The following is a 22,688-nucleotide window of genomic DNA, read 5'->3' as shown; positions in this document are numbered from 1 at the left end:
TTTAAGAGAATATTTTTCCAAAACAAATTTTCCAAACAATAAGATAAAATCAAAATAGAAAATCTTTTCACAAAAGATATTTTAACTTAAAAGATATTTTCGAAAATTAACAAGTTAAAATATGGAAAATAAAATCTTTATCATAAATAAATTGAATACCTTTGTTATATGAGTTCACTTTAGTTTAAGTTCCTCATCATCAAAACTTTAAGCTTGAACAATTTTCCCCTTTTTGATGATGACAAACTTAAGCAAACTCTTAAGAAAAGTTAAACAAAATAGAAGGGAGTATTTTTGTATTTTTGATTTATTGACAAAAACATAAACACACAAATAACTAAAAATACGAATACAAGAAAGCAAAGATAAATAAAACAAAACATAAATAAGACTAACAAATGGAACCTAGAACTACATTCTCTTCCAAGTTTGCTTCTTCTTTTCCACCTTTTGGCATTATCAAAAAGTCATGCTTTTCAAGTTTATTAAGCATCTAGCCACAGCCCCACAAGAAATTCATCGAGTATGGGAAACTGTAGGCAGCGCTGCTAACTTACCTTAAGCAAGTTCCACTTTCCTGCATAAGTGTTCAAAACATACAAATACACACATGTATAGGAAAAGTTCCAACTATTCATTAAAAATCAAAAGATTTAACATCCTGCTGAACAATGTAAAAATACTACAGCCAACATGAATTGTTCAAAAACTAAAACAGAGATTGAAATTGTTCATGCCTTCAAAGTGAAATAGGCTAGTCTAATAATAAGGTTGGAAAATAAGATTGCAGAGTTAATTCTTCAAGAACTCCATAATTTGTCTGATATCTTCCTTCTTTTTAGCAGAAAAAGAGTCAAATTGTTTCTCAAGAGTCTTAATCTGTTGCTAAAACTGCAGTTTTTATTTGATCCTTCAGAAGCTTGTCTTGCTGCTGCACAGACTTCTCTAACCTCTGAATCCTCTCAGCAGATTCTTTCACTTCCTTTTTAGCCAACACCAACCTAACAGTCAATTTGGCAACCTGTCCATCCAAATCCCTGTCATCAGTATTCAGCTCAACTGGCTTCGACATATTGGTTTGAGGAGCAGAGTTTGTTGACAATCTCCTGCCCTTCCTCATAGGCTGCTCAGCCTCTTCCTTTTTCTTTCTTCTTTTTACCCTTCTCCAGTTTCTGAACCTTCCCATTAACCACCTCCAAGCTAATTCCCAGTAGAGTTTCCTTATTTATCACATTTTCTGGTTTCTCCTCCAAACCTCTATACTTTCCCTTTAAAACTACTCCACAACTTTCAAAGACTGTGGACAAGATGGCTCCATATCCAACCATGGTTTTAGTTGGAACACAATATGCCAAGTGCATAAAAATAAGCGAGGGAAAATTTATCTTTCTTTTCTTCGATAGACAAAAAATCACAACCATGTCCATTAGGCATGCTTCCCCTTTCTTTGACGTACGAGGCAGAATGGATTTATTTACTAGATTGAACAACGACATGTTCAATGGACTTAAGTCATTATGACTCATAATGTTCTTCCCCCTTTTTCCTCCAAGGGCTTCAACTATGTCATCACTCAAATATTTTCAAACATTTACACTTGCCTTCCCTTTAATGTAGGTCTCATATCCATCAATAGGTGTTTTCAAAATTTTGCCTAGGTTTTCGACATTGAACTCAATTTTTACCTCATCAATTTCACTAGATATAACTCCCAATTTTACTTCAAAATTCTGACAAAACTCAGTCATAGCAATTGGGTACATGTAATTATTAGAGGTTTTAGATAACAAATATTCCCAACCTTGGAACTTAATTAAATCCAGAAATTCTAGGAATCGTGCTTTTCTACACCAAGTCAAATCAATGCGATGACCTACAACATACCTTCATGCTAGTGATTCAAGTTCAGCTTGATCAATGATCTCTTCATCTTCTTCCTTCTCATATTTTCTCCCTCCGAATCCTCTAAATTTTTGACAAAATCCTCAACTTCTTAAATGTGTTCCTTAACTGTCTTTCTCTTCTCTGTCATCTCCTTCCACTCTTTCATTTTCTGAAGAACTGAGTCACACGTGAATTCCTCTGATTCTGCAGGTTTAGGGTTTTGAGATGGAGAGGATAAGTCGGATTTGCCTTGAGGTTCTTTGTAGGATACCAAGGGAAGAGATGACACTTCTTCTTTTTCCTGATTTTGGAGGTTGTGAGAGATTTCGGAGGAACTAATTGAAGTGATGATAACCATGGTTATGTCTTGAAGGGGTAGAAGTTTGTAGAAGGTTTTTTCATAGTGGATAATTTTGATTTGACAGTGATGATGTAAAGGTGGGTGAAGATTCCTTTTATAGTAAATGAATCGGTGAGAAGGAAATTAAGGGTTTTTCACTTTCAGTCATTAATTGAACAAATTCAATTAATTTTTCAAATTTCAAATTAACAAGATGAATTTACCAAAATCCTTTTCTTTCCAAATTCATTTAACTTTTAAAAAAACTTTCTAAAAGTAAAACCACACAATTGGAACACGCTTTCTACACATGTGCAATGTACATAATTAATAACTTACAAAGTTAAAGGTTTTAATGAACTCACCTCTAGTAATTAACAACGGTGATACTTCAGCTATGTTTAGCACACCAAGATTGTGCTAAATGCCCTTTTTGCTCTATTTACATTATTTTTGACTTTGCCATATCTTAGAACTTCATAAGCAATCAATTTAGCTTGATCATCCCAAGTTCCAATCTCAATTTCTCAAATCTTTCTCTACTCAAGGGCTTGGTTAGAATATCTGCAATTTAATTTTCAGTATGACAAAATTCTAACTTAATATTTTCTTGCTCCACATTATCTTTTAAAAAGTGATGCCTAATGTGGATATGTTTTACCTTTGAGTGTTGAACTGGATCCTTATAAATACATATAGCACTGGTATTATCACTGTAAATAGGCACACATTTAAAAATAATACCAAAATCTCTAACATGTTGCTTTATCCAAAGTACTTGTGAACAACATGTTGTTGCAGCCACATACTCAGCCTTAGCTGTAGACATTGCAACTATGTTTTGCTTCTTGGAACCCCAAGAAACTAAACAATATCCTAAAAACTGTATCATACCTGAAGTGCTTTTTCTATTGACTAAATCACCTGCATAGTCCACATCAGTAAAGCTATTTAAATCAAAGAAGTCACTTCTAGGATAAATGGGACTCAGATCATCAATTCATTTCAGGTATCTAAGGATTCTCTTTACTGCTTTCAAGTGGAACTCCTTTGGGTTTGCTTGGAACCTGACACACAAACCTACACTAAAAGATATGTCAGGTCTACTAGCTGTTAAATAAAGTAAAAAATCTATCATACCTCTATACATAGATTGATCAACACAAGTTCCAGTTGGATCTTCATCCAATCTAGTTGCTATACCCATTGGAGTGTTATTAGTCTTAGCATTATCTAGCTTTTACTTCTTGATCAGTTCCTTGATATATTTTTGTTGATGGTTCATAATTCCTTTTTCAGTTTGCTTGATTTGCAATCCGAGGAAGAAGTTTAATTCTCCCATCATGCTCATTTCAAATTCTCCACTCATAAGGTCAGCAAAATACTTGCACAAAGATTCATTAGTTGTACCAAATAAAATATCATCAACATAAATTTGTACAACTAATATGTCAGTTCCATTTGATTTTAAAAACAATGTTTTATCTATTTTACCACGTTTAAAACAATTTTACAGTAGAGACTTAGACAATCTTTCATACCATGCTCTAGGAGCATGCTTCAGTCCACAAAGAGCATTGTAAATCTTAGAGACATGGTTTGGGAACTCTGGATTTTTAAATCCAGGAGGTTGTTCCACATAGACTTCTTCATTTAAAAATCCATTTAGAATGCACATTTAACATCCATCTGGAACAACGTGAATCCCATATAAGCAGCAAAAGCAATAAGTAAACGAATAGCCTCTAACCTAGCCACTGGCGCAAACATTTCTTAATAGTCTATTCCTTCTTGTTGATTGAAACCCTGAACCACAAGTCTTGATTTTTTTTTGAAAATAATACCATGCTCATCTACCTTTTTCCTAAACACCAACTTTAGACCTATAGTCTTCTTATCCTTGGGTCTAGGTTCAATATGCCAGATTTTATTTCTTTCAATCTCATTTAATTTAGCTTGCGTAGCATTAATCTAGTCTGCATCAGTTAAAGCTTCAACATAGTTCTTAGATTCCATAGAAGAGAGGAATGCATAGAATGCACAGAAGTTTCTAAGTTGAGATCTAGTCTGAGTTCCTTTTGTAATATCACTCATGATTGTATCCACTGGATGTGAATTATGATATTTTCATCGCTTTGGTGTAAAGTCCTTGACAGATTACAACTGTTCCTAATTATTGTTTATTGGTTCTTTTGTAGGAACTTGATCTTGAGTCTCAGTTGGAACTTCAACAGGATGTTCCTTAACCTGATCTTTATTTTGTTCTTAAGGTAGAGTTCCTGGTGCATTCTCCATTTAAGATTCTGCATTTGCTTCTTGATTCGTTCTACATTTTCAACTTGCTGCTTCTGCAATGATGTTTATTCCTCATCTAGATCTGGCTTGCGCACAAGTCCAATTTCAAAATCATCATCACAATCCTGTACATTATTTAACTGTTCAGTTTCATCAAATATAATACGTATAGATTCCTCAACACACATTGTTCTCTTATTATAAACTCTATAGGCTTTATTATTTGAGGCATATCCTAAGAATACCGCCTCATCACTACGTTCATCAAACTTTCCTAAGTTCCTTTTACCATTGGTATGAACAAAGCATTTGCATCGAAAAGATCTAAAATAAGAAATATTAGGCTTTCTCCCTTTAATTAGCTCATAAGGAGTTTTGTTGGTGATGGCTCTAACAGATACTCTGTTAAGAATATAGAAAGATGTGTTCACTGTTTCTGCCCAGAAGCTCCTAGGCAGTCCACTTGAGATCAACATTGTTCTAGCCATATCTTCAAGGCTTATATTCTTGCGTTCCACAACTCCATTATGTTGTGGAGTCCTTGGTGCAAAGAAGTTGTGGTCCATTCCATGCTCAGTGCAAAATTCATAAAACTTTGATTTTTCAAATTCTATTCCTTGATCTGATCTGAGGTGAATAAATGGATTACCTATTCTTCTCTGTTCTTTCTTTACAAAAGCTACAAATTCATCAAATGTCTCATCTTTGCTAACAAGAAATAAAACCCAAGTAAACCTTGAAAAGTCATCAACAATAACCATTACATATTTCTTACCACTTCTACTTTGGATTCTCATAGGACCACATAGATCCATATGAATAAGTTCCAAAGGTCTTTTGGTACTTACCATTTTCTTAGAATTGAAAGAAATTCGAGTCTACTTTCCTCTAACACAAGCATCACACACTTTGTCATACAGGAACTTAATGCAAGGAAGCCCTTCCACTAGTTCCTTAGATCTATGTTTATCAAGTAAAGTAAAGTAAAGCTTGCATGGACAAATCTCTTGTGCCATAATAGAGGATCATCCTCAATAACACTGAGACATGTTAAACAACTATTAGGAACCTCGTTAAGATCAACAACATATGTGTTCCCTTTACGAGTTCCTTCTAGAATAATGTTCCCATTGTCTGAATGATTCTACATTTATTAGAAGTAAAGCTAACTGAGTTACCTTTGTCACAAAATTGTATACTACTTAACAAGTTGTGTTTGAGACCCTCGACTAAAAATACATTATCAACAGCATGGGAACTTGACCTTCCTTCCTTGCCAATGGCAACTATATCTCCTTTCATGTTATCGCCAAAGGTCACAGTTCCCCCATAGTAGGCATCCAGTGAGTGAAATCTAGATTTCTCTCCAGTCATCTGCTTAGAACAACCACCATCGAGATACCAAGTGTTGTTCCCCCTCACTTGAACCTGCAAGAGAAATCATATGTTAGTGTCAGGAACCCAGGTTTCCTTGGGTTCCTGTGTAACAGTAGCAGGTTCATTTTTCTTGATCCAAATCTGTTCTACATGTTTTTCATTTTTCTGTGTACTCTTTTCTTTCTTAGGGCACTTAACCTATTTATGTCTTGTATTGCCACAGAAATAACAAATAATACTACTAGGCAGGTTAACATACTTCTTTTCCTTTTGGAAATTCTTTTTGAAACACAAACCTTCAGTTCTTTTGGTTTAAGCGTTAGTGATCTAATCTAGAACTCTGTACTCCATAGGTTGTTTGCCTTTCCTAGATTTCTCAAGTCGTGCCTTATCCAATTTTAGATCTTTCAAATCAGATTTTAGTTTTTCAAAATTTGGATACTGAGCATGTGGAGGACCTTAAGAATTAGGAGCATCCAGACAGAGTTTCATCAAGGACAGTTCCACATTTAACATTATATTATCATGTTTTAACCTATCTACAGTTTCATTCAAATAATTATTATCATCAAATAAACTAAAGAACCTGCATTGAATATCAAATTTAATATTATCAACCCCTCACTGTTTTCTTTAAAATTTATCAAAGCTTCATCACTTTGCTGTTTTGCTTTATGTAATTTTTTTTTTTAGTCTTCTTGTATTTCCAAAACAGCATATATCAGGTTTTCTTTAGAAAAATGTCTTAGGTCTTTTTGAGAAAACCATACCTTAGATTCTAGCTCCTTCAGTTTTGCTTTTTCATCTGTTTTTGCCATCAAACATAGATGAGAAGTTTCCTCTAATGGTTGGTCCTCTTCTTCCTCTGAATCTTAATCTCCCTAGGCAGCTAGCATAGCTTTCTTCACATTGTCTTTGGTGAAGTAAGGTTTATAGACTCTTGACTCCTTGAATTGCTCCTTGCCTTTTGCCTTTCCTTTATCACAATCTGGTACTAGACAGTCCTTAATGAAATGATATTTAGATCCACACTTGAAACAAGTTGTGTTCCTGGAACTTGTGTACTTATTGTTCCTATCGAACTTCTTATTGTTCATCATCCTTTAAAATCTTTTTAATTGCATTGCCATCTCTTCTTCATCGACTTCTGACTCCTATGAGTCTTGAGCCTTAAGAGCAAGACTCTTGTTCTTGGAACTCTCAGTGTTGGAACTCAAGTGAAGTTCATGAGTCATCAATGATCCAACTAGCTGTTCCATGTTGAACTTGGTGAAGTCTTTAGCTTCCTGCATGGCAGTAACCTTGAATCTCCAGCGTTCATCTTGCGGTAGGATCCTTAAGATCTTCCTTACCTGTTCATCAATAGGAATGTGTCTGCCAAGGGAATTCAATTCATTAATAATATCATTGAACCTAGTAAACATTTCCTATATAGATTCCTTAGACTGCATTTCAAACCTTTCATATCTAGACATCAATAAATCAATCTTAGAACGTTTTACCTCATTTGTACCTTCATGAGTTACCCTTAATAGATCCCAAATCAGTTTAGCAGACTTGCATCCCATGATACGATTATGTTCATGAGGTCCAAGTTCATAAAGTAAATACTTTATGGCTAAATCATTTAATTCAAGTTTTTGATAATCTTCTTTATCATAATCAAATATAAGTTTAGGAGCTACCTCGTTCTTTTCATTGGTTGAAGTTAATTCAAAATCACCAGTTTCAATAACATGCCAAACCTGGTAATTTTCTGCCTTGATGAAGATCTCCGTCCTATTCTTCAAATAGGTGTAAAATTTACCATTGAACATAGGTGGATGTTGGGTGGAATACCCTTCTTCAAGTTTCTCCTCGTAATTCATCTCTCCAGGAACTTACTCATCAAACTTATCTACTTACACGTTAGAACCTTGCTCTGATACCAATTGTTAGTTGAGACGATTAATATAAGAGTGGAATGAATTGTATCGAGTTCCTAATAGCTACTGGTTTACGATTTATTTGCGCCTTGTTGTCAAAGTCTCTTTCTTTTGGGTCGAGCCACATATATATAGACGGGACTCTTTGTAATCGGGAGGACACTTAGTACTAATTCCAGAGAACATTAGCCTAATCTAGAGAGAGAAAGTAGATTTTTATTCAAGCTTCCTTTATTGTATTCAACTTTGCTCAAGCTTTAATCTTTCATCAATAAAAAAAGCATCCAAGTTTTCATCTTTCTTCAATCCTTTCTTTAGTAATCTCTTCTCCTTTCCTTTGATATTATTTATTTTCTTTAATGTTACTTATTTTTGTCTATCTTATTAGTTTATCTTGTTGTTATTGATTTCATATATTTCAATCATGTCTTGTTTTGAGTTTTTTGTGTTTATTTCTAGTTTTGATATTATGTTTAATCTCCCTTCTCTAGCCTAAACTCTTAGCTAGGGGAAGGGGGTGGAAGACATGTATTGAATGATGGATGAATGATGAGGGTTGGATTGAACTTATGCCATATATTGATGAAAGACATGATTTTTATTAGCTTGGGATTATTGTTGCACTCTATTTGATGTTTTCTAGTTTAAATGCATGAAAGTGATTTGAATTAGATTAGGATCAGCTCTATTTTAATGATTGCATGAGAATGAGTTATTAAAGTGGAGTTTTTATGGATTGTGCTTCTTTATTCTCTTGATTTGATTGTAACTAATAGGATGCATGAGAATGATCCTTATTAGGGGAGACCTCTTCCATTGATTTGCCTAGACTATTGCATGAGAATGAATTGTTTACGTAGAACCTTGTGTTCTTTGGCATATGTTGCATGATAATCACCATTATTCTCCTCTTTCTAATCATATTGGACACCCCCGAATCCCTAGCGTAATTTTCTATTGATTTTAATCATCATTTTCTTGCTTACTAGTAGTTTTAGTGTTCCAATTAACAAAACCAACAAAATAATCCCCTTTTTACTCTTGCATTAGTGATATTAGGTGTTGAGTTAGCGTGCTTCCCTAGTGGTTCGACCCTTTACTTGCTACTAATTAGCTTAGTGTAGGTTTAGGCTTTATAAATTGTTAATTTGATTAGGGTGGTAGTTTAACGACCTGTCCTATCCCGATCAGCCGCGCCCTCTCTGAATTTCCCCTTCGCTCTTTCTAAGGAACCCGCGCCCGCGGAGAGCCTGCGGATAGACCGCGGAGAGCTACTGATCCGATTTCCACTATTGAAAGCAAGGGCACCCGAGGCCTCTCCAAGCCCGCGGGGTGACCTCTCCCCTGCACTCTAAAACCTCTTATCACCCTCAACAAATACATTCAGTCCATATATGATGAATGAAGGCACCCTACAAAACAAACCAAAAACACAAGAAAGGGTAAGAGCAAAAATCAACAAAAAAACCAAAAATAAAAGAAAGAAAAGAAAAAAGAGTAAAGGTGAGAATCCGGGTTGCCTCTCGTAAGAAGTTTTGTTTAACGTCGTTAGGTCGACGTTTACCACCCCACTCAACGTGGTTTGAAAAGAATCATTTCATGAATAAGACCAACAAACACTCCATCAAAATATTTCTTAAGCCGATGACCGTTAACCTTGAAAGAAGATGAGGAATCCAAAGGAGAAATCTCCACGGTGCCATTAGCAAAAACATCTTACACCAAGAAAGGACCACTCCATTTTGACATGAGCTTTCCAGGAAATAACTTCATTCTCGAGTGGTAGAGGAGGACTTTATCACCCACACAAAACTCCTTCTTCTCAATAAGCTTATCATGAGTTTCTTTGGAACGAGCTTTGTAGGTGCTAGTACAATCATAAGCTTCAAGTCTAAGCTCCTCTAGCTCATGAAGATCCAACCACCTTTTCTCTCCCGCACTTTCTAAATCAAAGTTTATCTTTTTGATTACCCATAAAGCACGGTGTTCAAGCTCCACCAGGAGATGGCAAGACTTGCCATAGACAAGGCGATATGGAGTGGTACCAATGGGCATCTTGAAAGCCATCCTATAAGCCCAAAGAGCATCAGCTAACTTGTCCGACCAATCCTATCTATTCCTTGCAACCGTCTTCTCAAGAATGAGATTTGTTTGACGATTGGAGAACTTGAATTGGCCACTCAATTGAGGATGATATGAGAGGCCGAACCGTTGCTGCACTCCATGTTTCCTCAACATCTTTTGGAAGGCGTTGTGAACAAAATGAGATCTGTTATCGCTTATCACAGCCTTAGGCACGCCAAACCTTGGGAAGATGATTTTGTTGAACAACTTCAGCACTACTTTGTGGTCATTAGTAGGGGAGGCAATGGCCTCAACCCATTTAGAAACATAGTCCACAGCCACAAGTATGAATTGATTACCATATGAAGATGGGAATGGTCCCATGAAGTCGATCCCCCAAACATCGAACACCTCTAACTCAAGAATAGGCTGTTGAGGCATCTCATTACTCTTGGAGATATTCCCAACCCTTTGACATTGGTTGCATGAATTTACAAAGCCCCACGAATATTTGAAGAGATGCGGCCACCACAAACCACATTTAAGAACCTTAGTGGTGGTTTTTGAAACGCCCATATGACCGCCACTTGGATCCGAATGGCACGTCTTTAGAACACTTGGCACCTCTTAATTCGGGACACAACGCCGAAGCAAGCCATCCACCCCGCATTTATACAAGATTGGTTCATTCCATAAGTAATGTCTTGCCTCCTTCTTAAGCTTCTTCTTTTGGTTCTTGGAGAAAGAAGGTGGAAACTCCCCTTATGCTAGAAAGTTCACCAAGTCGGCATACCATGGGAGATCCTTAACCTTAATGGCGTACAAGACAACATCAAGCATTCTATCTTCAATTGGTAGACCATCATCATGAATTTGATCACCCTCAAGGCGAGAAAGATGGTCCGCCACAACATTTTCCGCACCCTTCTTATCCCTAATCTCTATTTCAAAAGTTTGTAATTCAAGAACCCAACGAATCAACCTTGGCTTGGACTCTTTCTTGGTAAAGAGATATTTAAGAGCCGCATGATCCGTGAAGACAATGGTCTTGGAACCCAACAAATAACACCGGAATTTCTCAAAAGAGTGAACAATGGCCAAGAACTCTTTTTCCGTTGTTGTGTAATTCTTTTGGGCCCCATTTAGTGTCTTGGACATATAGTAAATCACATAAAGCTTCTTGTCCACACGTTGTCCCAAAACACCTCCAATTGCCCAATCACTAGCATCACACATCAATTCAAAGGGTAGATCCCATCTTGGGGCTTGAACAATGGGGGTAGAGATTAGGGCCTTCTTAAATCAATTAAATGCTTCCAAACATTTATCATCCAAAACAAACTCAACATCTTTTTGAAGAAGATCATTAAGGGGCTTGGCAATGAGTGAGAAATCCTTGATGAATCTTCTATAGAAACCCGCATGACCCAAAAATGATCTCACTCCCTTGACATTCACCAGAGGTGGTAGCTTCTCAATAACTTAAATTTTGGCCTTATTCACCTCTATTCCTTTATGAGAGATCTTATGCCCAAGCACTATCCCTTCCTCCACCATGAAATGGCATTTCTTCCAATTCAAGACAAGATTAACCTTTACACACCAAGCCAAACATTTCTCAAGATTTACTAGGCACTCTTCAAATGAAACCCCACCTACGGAGAAATCATCCATAAATACCTCCATTTCTTCCTCCAAAATGTCTCCAAAAATGCTCATCATGCACCTTTGGAAAGTTGTGGGGGCATTACAAAGGCCAAAGGGCATTCTCTTATAGGCAAAGGTCCCATAGGGACATGTAAATGTTGTCTTCTCTTGATCTTCGGGGTGGATTGGAATTTGGAAATCCCGAATAGCCATCAAGGAAGCAATAGAACTTGTGCCTTGTTAGTCTCTCTAACATTTGATCAATGAATGGAAGGGTAAAGTGATCCTTTTTGGTGGATGTATTTAGACGTCTATAGTCTATACACATCCTCCAACCGGTGACCATCCTAGTTGGAATGAGCTCACCACTCTCATTCTTGACTACGGTCATACCCCCCTTCTTAGGAACGACATGCATGGGAGAAACCCACCTAGAGCTTAAAATGGGGAATATGATTCCCGCATCAAAGAGCTTGGTGATCTCTTTTTTCACCACCTCTCCCATTTTAGGGTGTAGCTTTCTTTGTCGTTCAACGGAAGGAAGGGTGTCTTCCTCAAGCGTTATGTGGTGTGTACACAAAGCGGGGCTTATACATTTAAGATTATCGATAGTATAGCCCAAAGCACCTTGGTGCTTTCACAAGACACAACATAACGCTTGAGCTTGGTTCTCGCTCAAGGATGCACTAACAATTACGGGGTAAGTGGAATTTGGGCCTAAGAATTCATACCTAAGGTATGATGGTAGAGGTTTGAGCTCTACCATAGGCACACCTTTACCTTCTTTTGTTGTGGCCGCTTGCAAAGCTTCATGGCTTGAGATCTTCAAGCACAATTGTTCATCCACTTCCTCCATGCTTCCATTAAGAAATTCCTCATACAATGCTACCTCCTTGCATGGTACACCTATGTTGTCTTTGTTCAAAAAAACATTCTCAAGAGCATCGTTAGAGGTGAGCAAGTTCTCATGCATGGAAGACACAACATGATCAAGAGAGTCAATCATCATGCAATTTTCAAGAGAAGAACTTGGATATTTCATGCTTTCATTCAAATCGAATTATATGACCTCGTATCCTACCTTAAGGGAAATCTTTGCACACTTTACATCTATCATAGCACCCGAGGTAGCAAGATAGGGTCTACCTAGAATAATTGGAATGGTAGCATCTTCATCCACTTCTAAAACAACAAAATCCACCGGGAACACAAACTTTCCATCCCTCAGTGGAACATCTTCCACTTTACCTTTTGGAAACTTGATTGACCTATCGCCTAGTTGCAAGGTAATGTTAGAAGGTAAGAGTTCCCCTAGATCGAGTCTTTGATAAACCGAATATGGCATTAAGCTTACACTAGCTCCTAAGTCACATAAGGCATTATCAAATTGCATCTTGTTAATAGCAAAAGGGATGGAAAAGTTTCCGGGGTCTTTCAACTTGGGTGGCATTTTGTTCATGATGATCGCACTACAGTTTTCAGTCAAATTGATTGTCTCCACAACATCACAAGTCCTCTTTCCGCTCAAAATGTCTTTGAGGAATTTGGCATAATTAGGCATTTGGTTGATCACATCGGTTAAAGGTAGAGAAAGGTTAAGTTGTTTGAGCATATCAATAAATCTCCCAAATTTCTCATCCAATTTGTGTCTCATGAATTTTTGGGGATAAGGGAGCTTGGGTTTCACAATCTTTTTCTCTACACTCACCTCTCTTGGTGTCTCAACCACAACCTCATCTAAAGATGCTCTACTTCCCTCATTTTCAACCAGAACTTCCTTGGGGACCTCCTTGTTATCACTCCTCTTAGGCAATCTCTCCTCAAGAACCTTACCACTCCTTGTAACAATAGCATTCACGGGTTTCTTGGGATCTAGGGCTTGGGAAGGTAAAGAAGAAGGGCTTGCTTGGTCTTTCAAAGCACTAGCAAGTTGAGAAATTTGGTTTTCAAGCATTTTGTTGTGGGTCATCATTTCATTAAACTTCTTGTCACTAACGGCCATATATGTGTTCAACAACTTGGTTTGATTTTCAATTATTTCCTCCAAATTGGTCCTAGAAGAAGAAGATTGTGAATTGGAATTTTCACCTTGAGTCTTTGGAACAAATCTGGGTGGGGGACCTCTTTGAGAATTATTTTAAAAATTGCCCCTACCGTGATTGTTCCAATTACCCCTATTTTAATTTTGACCATAACCTTGATTATAGTTTCCACTACCTTGGTTATGATTTCCATAACTTTGGTTTTGATTACCATAATTTTGGTTTTGATTTTGACTACTATAACCTTTATTGTTATAGTTGCCACGAGAACTTTGGTTCCCTTGGTTTCTATAACCACCACCTTGGTTATAGTTGTCAAAATTACCTTGGTTTTGGTAATTCCTATTCCATTGACCTCTTTGATTATCAAACCTTTGCACATTATTATTTGACACATAATTCACATGCTCACTCTCACTATTATCAAAATCATCACCACATTCCGGAGAAGCATGAGGGCAAATACAAGAGTCATGATCATAAGATCCACATGCATCACAAAACAAGCAACCACTAGGCATATTATTTGAAGAGGGAGGGGTTGAGAGTTAGAAAAGGTACCTCTCCCCTTAAATTGGGAGGGAGAATTCGAAGCTTGAGAAGAAAAGGAACCTTCCAACTTGGCCTTGATTGTGGTCATTTCTTTCCCCAAGTTTGTCATTTGTGAGGATAAGTTGTTGATCGCATTTAGATGGTCTATAGAGTACACCGAAGAGCCACTCTTGCTAGTTGAATCCCTCTCACCATCTTGCCAATCTCTATATTACTTAACCATATCCTCTATAATGTCCACCACTTCCTCTTCCGTCCGATTCATTATGGGACCTCTGACACCCCCATCGAGGCATGATTTGCCTTGAGGACTTAGGCCACCATAGAAAATTTGAATCACTTGATAAGTTGGAATTCCGTGGTGGGGACATTCCCTTTGATACTCTTTATACCTCTCCCATGCTTCATAGAGGCTTTCATTAGGTCTTTGCTTGAACCCTTGAATCAAAGCTCTAGCCTCCGCCGTTTTCCTTTGTGGGTAGAATCGTGACAAGAATTCCTTGGTGACTTCGTCTCGTGTTCGAAGGGAATTTGGCTTTACCCCCTTATCCAACCACTCCAAGGCTCGGCCTATGAGAGAAAATGGAAACAACTTTAGCCGGATGAATTCTTGAGAAACTCTGTTCACTTTGATAGTGTTGCAATAATTTTTGAACTCCTTGAGATGGTTCAACGGACTCTCATTCTTAGCTCCGCTATATTGTCTCCTTTCGATCAAAGCGATCATAGCCGGCCTAATTTCGAAGTTATTCGTCGGTGTTGTAGGTGGAGCAATTCCACTCTCAAACTTGTACGCAGCGGGAATTCCCAATTCTTTCAAAGCAACTCTTGGTTGATCTCCCATGCCTAGTTCCTCTTCAAATGCTTCTTCGCTTGAAAAACTAAATTCAAAGGACCGACTAGCAATTCTTCTCCTCAAAAGAGTCCTTTCGATTTTCGAGTCAAAAGGCACAATGAATTAATCACGAGCTCTATGCATGCAAAACTCAATGAAAATATTAGTAGCACGGCTACAAATGTAGCCTTAAGAAACAAAATCTTTTGATATATTTTTTTTCAATTAAAATGAAATAGACTCAACAACTAAAGCTAAGCACCAATTTTACTCCCCGGCAACGGCGCCATTTTGATAGAGGAATAAACTAGTCGTCAATTGCCTATCCCAAAATCAAACACTATTTGTAAAATCCTAAGCCAACCTAAAACAAGTATAGGTAAGTATAGGGTCGAACCCAAAGGAGTTAGTTGGTGTTATCTTTAGCCTAAATCAAGCTATTTCGGAGATTGAAGTGAGAAAATGGTTGGTTTTATGATAGAAAAATTAGACTAATCAAGTAATTCAATAAGCTAAATGCTAGGGATATTGGTTCCACATGCTAATTCAATAATCGTGTTAATCGACAATTTCTTCGTTTGATTCAAGAATTGCAAAGGACAAACAATAGTAGCAACCAAGAGAGTTCATGAGCTATCTCCTAGAGGCTAAACTAGGGGTCACTATGAATGGCTAATCAAGGAAATTCACAATCAAACTCAATCAATTAAAGCAATTCTCAAATTGATGGGTCATGTCATTAAGAAATGCAATGCAATCTAGATTAATCTTATAGGTTGATCATTCCTAATCTAATTAATCACATGCAAAACTATGTCAACCAATTTAATTGCAACAATTCAATCATTCAAAGATCATCAACTAGAAAAAATTATCAATCAAGCATGCTTCCCCTTCTCCCTAGCAACTAATCTACTCACTAATCATGGTGTAACTCAAGAACAAATCACTAGAATTAGCATTGATCATCATTCTAAATCAAAATCATGATAAAGCAATATAAACTACAATATCCAATTCTAAACCAAGAAATACAAACAATCAAAGATGAAACTAAATCAATTAAGTAAGAGATGAACTAGAAGAAGAAAATATTACTAACATTAATGACTGAAAATAAAGAAATCCAAGCTCAATTGATCCAATGTTGAAATACAAATCCAATACCAAGAACTTCTCTCTTACTTCTCTCTAACTTCTCTCTCTAGAATTAAGCTAATGAAAATTATCTAAAAGTTATCATCAAAAAGGTATTACAAGTGTATTTATAGGCAAAGAAAAAAAACAAGATTCCCGCGCCCTCTCCAATAAAACCCGCGCCCGCGGATAAATGGGTACGAAACCCATTAAAAACTCCACGGGCTTTCTAGGCAACATCCGCGCCCGCGGCAAAAGCGCGGCGAATCCCCTAGTCACAAAGGATTATCAGAGGGACGCGGTCTCTCTGGTACCAGCGGGCTCTCTAAACTACCCGCGACCGCGGCAAGCCCATGGCTAGACCGCGGAGAGTTCCTGGTGAAATCTGCCAATTTTATGCAAATGAGCCTGCGCCCGCGGCAGACTGGCAGGGCTTGATGCCCTCTCTATGCACTCTCTGAGCCCTCTCCAAGCCGATTATTTCCTCCTTTCTTAGTCAATATATCCCATCTTGATTCCCTTGTAGAGGCAAATCCTATGTACCTACAAAAACAAACAACGAAAAGAAATAAAAGGGAAAAAGAACCAAATAAAAGGAAAACACAAGGAAAATACAAAAAACACAAGGAAAGAAAGAAAGAAAGGGATTAAAGGAAAAAGGACCAAAAATAAGATAAGAAAGCATAAAAAGGAAGATGAAATCATCCTAAAAGACTACCCTATGAGTGCCATAAATGACACTCATCAGGTATCTGGAAACATGCCCCTAATTCATGGGTAAATATTTTACGGTTTATTGCTGCCTGCAAGGTGCTAGGTGTAGAGCCAAGCTTTGAGGCATTCGCTCATATGCACTACCTCAGCCGTACCTCAAATTCAAACGGGTTCGGTTGGTATACTTTGTCAAGCCACAAGGGCTACATGATGGCGGTTGGGAAGGAATCTAAGTGGAAGAACTAGAGGAGCAAGTTTTATATCGTTACCTCCCCTGACCGTCTGAAGAATAAAAAGTACAACCGCGCTCTCATGTCGCGAGGACATTAAAGGCAGTGTTGAACCCACAGTAAGGGCCTCAAGTGACTTCCTCCTCAACATGCATCATGTGGAACGCACGAGCGCATCATCGTGCGCATGAAGCAAATTTTGGGGAGGAACGGTCTCGCAACTCTCTTTTCCCTATTCCATACTGTAGGAAATATTTCAAGCATTACCCCAAACATGAATCCCACTGTGATCATACACTAAAGCATGGTGGCGTCCAAAGGGAAGGAAGCTAGAGCAAAAGAGTCGCCAACAAGTTTTAGGAACTTGTAAACCGTTCACAGGGTGAAGGTTACAACCCTTAAAGATCAAAGAGATCGTTAACTCCAATAGGTCTAGAACCATGACTGGTAGTTTGGGGATGAAGGTACAAATCCGACCTAAAAGAGATTGAACCTGCCCAAATAATAGACATCTAATTTATTCTTTTCGTATTCATGTGCGCTTTCTGACTAACATGTAATTAATCGGTTTATCCTAAACCTGTTTAATTTATGTTGATCGAATATTAATGAACAAACAAAACTATTATTGGCGATCACTTAAATTATAATCATATTAACCCTAAACAAGATTATTAATTATCTTATTAAGCGTGATTACAAGTACCAATTCTCTTTAAACATGCATAAAAGGCGTGATCAAGCAATAACAATATATATAATATCAAGCAACATGATAAACAAATTATACATAAATTATAGGTCAATTAACAAATAACATGAAATAATTCGTATATCATTAAATTACGTAAATTAACAAATTATGTGAAACAATTTGTAAATAAAAAAATTACGTTAAATTATATAATTTGGCACAACAATAATTACAATCATAATTATAATCATAATTATCATAATCATGTTAAACCATAATATTAATAGCAAGATCCTAGGCATAATACTAACAAGATTAATAACAAAGCCTAGCTTGTCATTAAACAATAAATATCAAATATATAGCCCTAACATGATAGTAACATGCACATTAGGAAAGAAAATAGGAAGAGCACATGAATCATAATTGATATAAGCAAATCACCCTTAATAACATACTAAAGAAAACATCCTAACATGATACTAGGAATCAAAATAACTACCTAAACATGATTTCTATATCATAATATCAATTAAACAATTAAAACACTTACTTGGATGTCTCGTATCTCTTTCTAATAACAAAATACACACGTTAGTAAATTCAAGGAAAATAATAAAATTAAAGAATTAAATTAAATAATTGAAATAAAGATTAAGAAAGTTTAGACTAGATTTGGGACCAATCCCTCAGAAATCAAACCTTTCACGTTTAGGGCGAAGACAACTTTGAAAAATGCTAGGTATTTCTAGTGCTAATGTATGAGGAATTGTGTTGGTAAAAGGCTAGGCTTAGAAAAGAGCGAGAGAGAGAATAAGCTTTAGCTTAGAGAGAAAAGAGCATTAGAGAGTTTTAGGTTGAGAGTTGATACTTCAAAAACGAAGGTTTTAGGAGGCTATTTATAAAAAAAAATCAGTTGGATATGATAAAAAACGAATCAGAGTTTCAAAAAGAATAAAACACGATGCTGTCACCAAACACACGTCTGTCGCCAGGCACAGGCCTGTTCTCCGGCGCTGCAAGACCTTTTTTCCGGATTTGGTTTTTATCAAATCTTTTGATCCAAAAGTCTAAATAAGTCATATAATAAGTCGTTGGAAAGCTCTTGATGTCTTATTTCTAACCCAATTAGAATCAGATTAAAATCTTTTGTAGATAAAAAGATATGGCCGAAATAGTTTAAGGGTGTCAGTTTTTTATAGAGTTTCATATTCTATTCATATCTTTTTCATTTTAGCCCAGATTTAATAGTATAATATATCATTGGAAAGATAATTTTAAGATCTATCCAACCATATAAAATTTGAATAAAGATTATAAGGCACGAAAATAATATCTGAATATATTCCACTTCGTAAAAAACAAGGATTTAAAAATGAGTAGTTTTATTCAATTTCAAACTCTTTAAAACATAATTAACAATCCTAACTCTATTAGGATTTAAAAGAACATTCTAGAGTATTTAAGAAGACTATAATCAATCCTAATAGCTTTAAGATTGATAATTAATAATAGGCCCTCCTCTAGAACATTGGGCCGTATATATAGATCAAGCCTGGTCCAGTTTAGTAGTTTGGCCATAACTTCCTCATTATTCATCGGAATTGTACTTATAATATATCGTTGGAAAGGTCTTTATTTATTGGACCTTATCATGGACCAAACTAAATTGGAATGCACGTTTTTCATAAATAATGTAAGAAAAGAAATATTTTCAAAAACAGAAAGAATGGTTATTTTAATAAAAACATCTTCATCACTAGACTTTTCACACTTTCTCTTTATTCGATAATCAAATGACGTGAAAGGTATTCATCGCAGGGTTTTGAAAGGAATGGTGTCCTTCGAACAAGTGTATTATTCTGATAGTGGGTTCAGAATTATTAAAAAGCTAATATATTCAGTAAGGTCAAATGATCGGAATGCCTGGGTGGAGGCCGCTTCCGATCAGTAATATTAATATAATTAATATTACAGCTTAATCTTGACCGAATCCTTCGGGTCACACCCAAGCAAATATATGCGAACGAACTCGACGAATTAATTCGGAAGAAATTAATTCGTCGCCCGAGTGTTAAATAATTAGACATCGGTAATTTGAGCTTAGAGCGTCGAAACCGATCGTCGGAAGTCGAGTCTAAATAATAAAAGACGAGACGCGCAAAATTATAATAAATTAACAATTTTCCCGAAAATACCTTTTGCATCGGAGTGCCCCGAGCATCCGAATGCTAAGGGCAAGACGAGCCGGCGCACCGTGCTGCAGCCACGGCCAGCCGCGGCTAGGCACAGCAGCAGCCGCGCCACGCCACGGCAGCAGCCGCACCACGCCAGCAGCAGCAGCCGCACCACGCCATAGCAGCAGCTGGTGCGGGTAAGGTGCAGGCCAGGTGCGGGCTGGGATCGGGCCGGGCTCGGGCTTGGCTCGTGGCTTGGCTCGAGCCATAGGGCCGTGAATAAGGGGAAGGTTGGAATATGGGAGCAAGTGGGTTGCCATGTGGCACAAGGTGAGGGAGGGAGTTGGGAGCAAGTTTGGTCCCCATCTCCAAGTGGTCCTCACCTACTCTCTCATGTATGCTTGACACTTGTTGATTTATTACTAGTTTGCTTAATAATTTTATTTTAGCTTTAAAATAAAATGAGAAAATCTCATTGTCCCACATTGATGGGAGAGATTTTCATACTCCCATCATTCCCTATAAATACCCAACTTTGGGCATTGGAAATGATGCTTGAGTGGGAGTTAAATAGAGCATTCCATAATATTGGAAAAACTCTTAAACTCATATAACACTCGGGTTTTGGTCGGACCTCGCTAACCCCCAGGTAGTAGACCTTAAAGTTGTGTTCGCCTTTTTGTGGGTGGATACCGTCGGAGGCGCGGCGCTTGACGTGCTCGTAGCTTTCAAGTAAGAGCCCCGGTTTTTGGGCGAAGCTCGCTTCGAGGGTAAGATTCGTTATCTTTTTTTTTGTGTTTATTTATTTAGGCTTTATGATTTTAATTATTGCGAGCGGTTCCTTGGGTCGGGGTTTGTTTCCGCAGTGAGTCGGACTCACCAAACCATAACAGCGGTATCGGAGCCCCGCTCGTTTATTTTTATAATCATATTTTTCAAGGTTTATTTTGGCCTAATTTTCTGGTTTAAGTTGCTAATTAGATTAGTAGCTCAGTTTTATTTATTTTAATCCCATTTTAATGTCGATTTTGGCCCAGAACCCAGATTTTCGCCCAAAAATAGTGAATTTTGGGTGGAAAACGTGTTCTGGAAAGGTTTTAATCCCCAAAGGGGAATGTTATTTTAGCCAAATTCTGACCAAAAATGCCTGTTTAGAGGGGTTTTTCGTTTTTGACGAAAAATTTTAAGTCTTTTCTAACCTTGAAATTAATGGCATAAATTGTTGATTATATGGTTGATTATTTGCATTATTTTCTGCATTTTTATGTCCCCTTAAAGCACACTTACTTGGTAGTATTTGATGCTTAAAGGTTGATTTATTTTCACATAATTGCAACCTAATTGCTTTTTAATGTGAAAGTTTTAATTTTGAGGCTTCCTAAGTGTTAAAGATTCAATCTTTATTTGTGATAAGTGATTGAAACTTTAAAAACCACTAAATTCCATGTTATTTTGTGTTAAACTTTGATGTTTTAATCATTTTGAGTTGATTGGAAACATAAAGTTTCGATTTTTGTGATAGAAATTTGGTTATCTTCATGTTGGAAGATATAATTTTCAAGGATTCACAAAATTTAGATGTTGGAATTTTCATTTGAACATTAAAGTTCATGTTTTTCCAACTTCCCTTTACTTTGTCAAATTCTCAAGTTTAATTTAAATTGATTAAATTGAAAGTGAGAAATTGCCTCAATTTTATGTTGCACCAAGATAAACCAATTTAATTAAGAATGGTTCTTGGAATTATTTTGGTTATTTGCACTTTGAAAATTTTGTTAAGTTAGACTTGTTTAAAATTTTATTTTGCTCTCTAATTAGTTCTAAAATTAATTTAGAATTAATTATGTTGTCTCGCGAAAAGGGATCAAATCCCGAGGCCGTGGCACGCAAAACGAGGAAATGCATCACCTTGGCGAGCCGGGCTGCACAACAGCCCATATGTGGCTGCCAAGGTGACAACACCACCTTACTTGCGGCCACACGCGCGGTAGCAGCCACGCAAGGCAGCAGCACACGCGGGCTGCAGCAGCCACGCGCGGCTGTGCCGTGGCAGCAGCTCACGGCCGTGTGCCATGGGCCGTGTGTTCGTGGTCTTGGCGTGTGTGTATGCTTGGTGCGGTGAGGTGTCTAGCCGTAGTAGGCTTGATGTTGCTTATTTTGCCGTTTTATCTATTTTAATTAATTTTGTTTATTTTAATTAAAATTTTGGGAGGCTAGGCCTCGGTTTTGAGCTGCATTGACAAAATTTCATTTTGACAAGTTTGGGTGCTACCGACTTAATTAATTAGATTAATAAAGAAAATGCGGAATTTAGTGGGAGTTCAATTATTAATGACGTAAATTATATAATCGGTTAAACAACTTTGACTTGTTTTAATTAGGCGTGTTAATCGGATTAACCACCTAGAATAATTACTAGTGCGCGCGTTGTTTAAATGCATTTTATTTTGTTTTAATTTGTAAATTGCATGGGCCATTCACAAATAGTGAATGGATGAATGGAATACATATATTCTCTCTCACAGGTTTTATGAAATGGCAACTAGTGGAACCCGACTAGGATAGAAAATACGGACTACGTGCCGTTATGTATTTTTGTAAATCTAAATACGGTCTACGCACCGTTAAGTATTTTTGTACTTTATTATTTAGATCATTCCTAGTTGTAGACACTAGTTTTTGCTTAATTTGGTGAAGTCTTGAAAACGGCGTATCTTGGAAGACAAACCTTGAATTGCAAATGAAGACCTTTTGAAGATATGAAGATCTCAAGGG

General features: G+C 37.0%; 1 non-coding gene across 1 annotated transcript; it reads left to right on the top strand.

Annotated features, from left to right (window-relative positions):
- The first annotated feature begins 14,479 nt into the window (after positions 1-14,479).
- LOC145641200 (small nucleolar RNA R71) lies at positions 14,480-14,585 on the top strand. The gene has a single exon (XR_014115262.1). It is a non-coding gene; the product is annotated as a small nucleolar RNA R71 (small nucleolar RNA).
- Positions 14,586-22,688: the final 8,103 nt, after the last annotated feature.

Source organism: Chenopodium album, chromosome 7 (genome assembly GCF_948465745.1).
Source record: "Chenopodium album chromosome 7, dcCheAlbu1.1, whole genome shotgun sequence".
Lineage (NCBI taxonomy): Eukaryota > Viridiplantae > Streptophyta > Magnoliopsida > Caryophyllales > Amaranthaceae > Chenopodium > Chenopodium album.
Note: the sequence above shows the minus strand (reverse complement) of the source record. Positions and strands in the feature narration are given on the sequence as shown.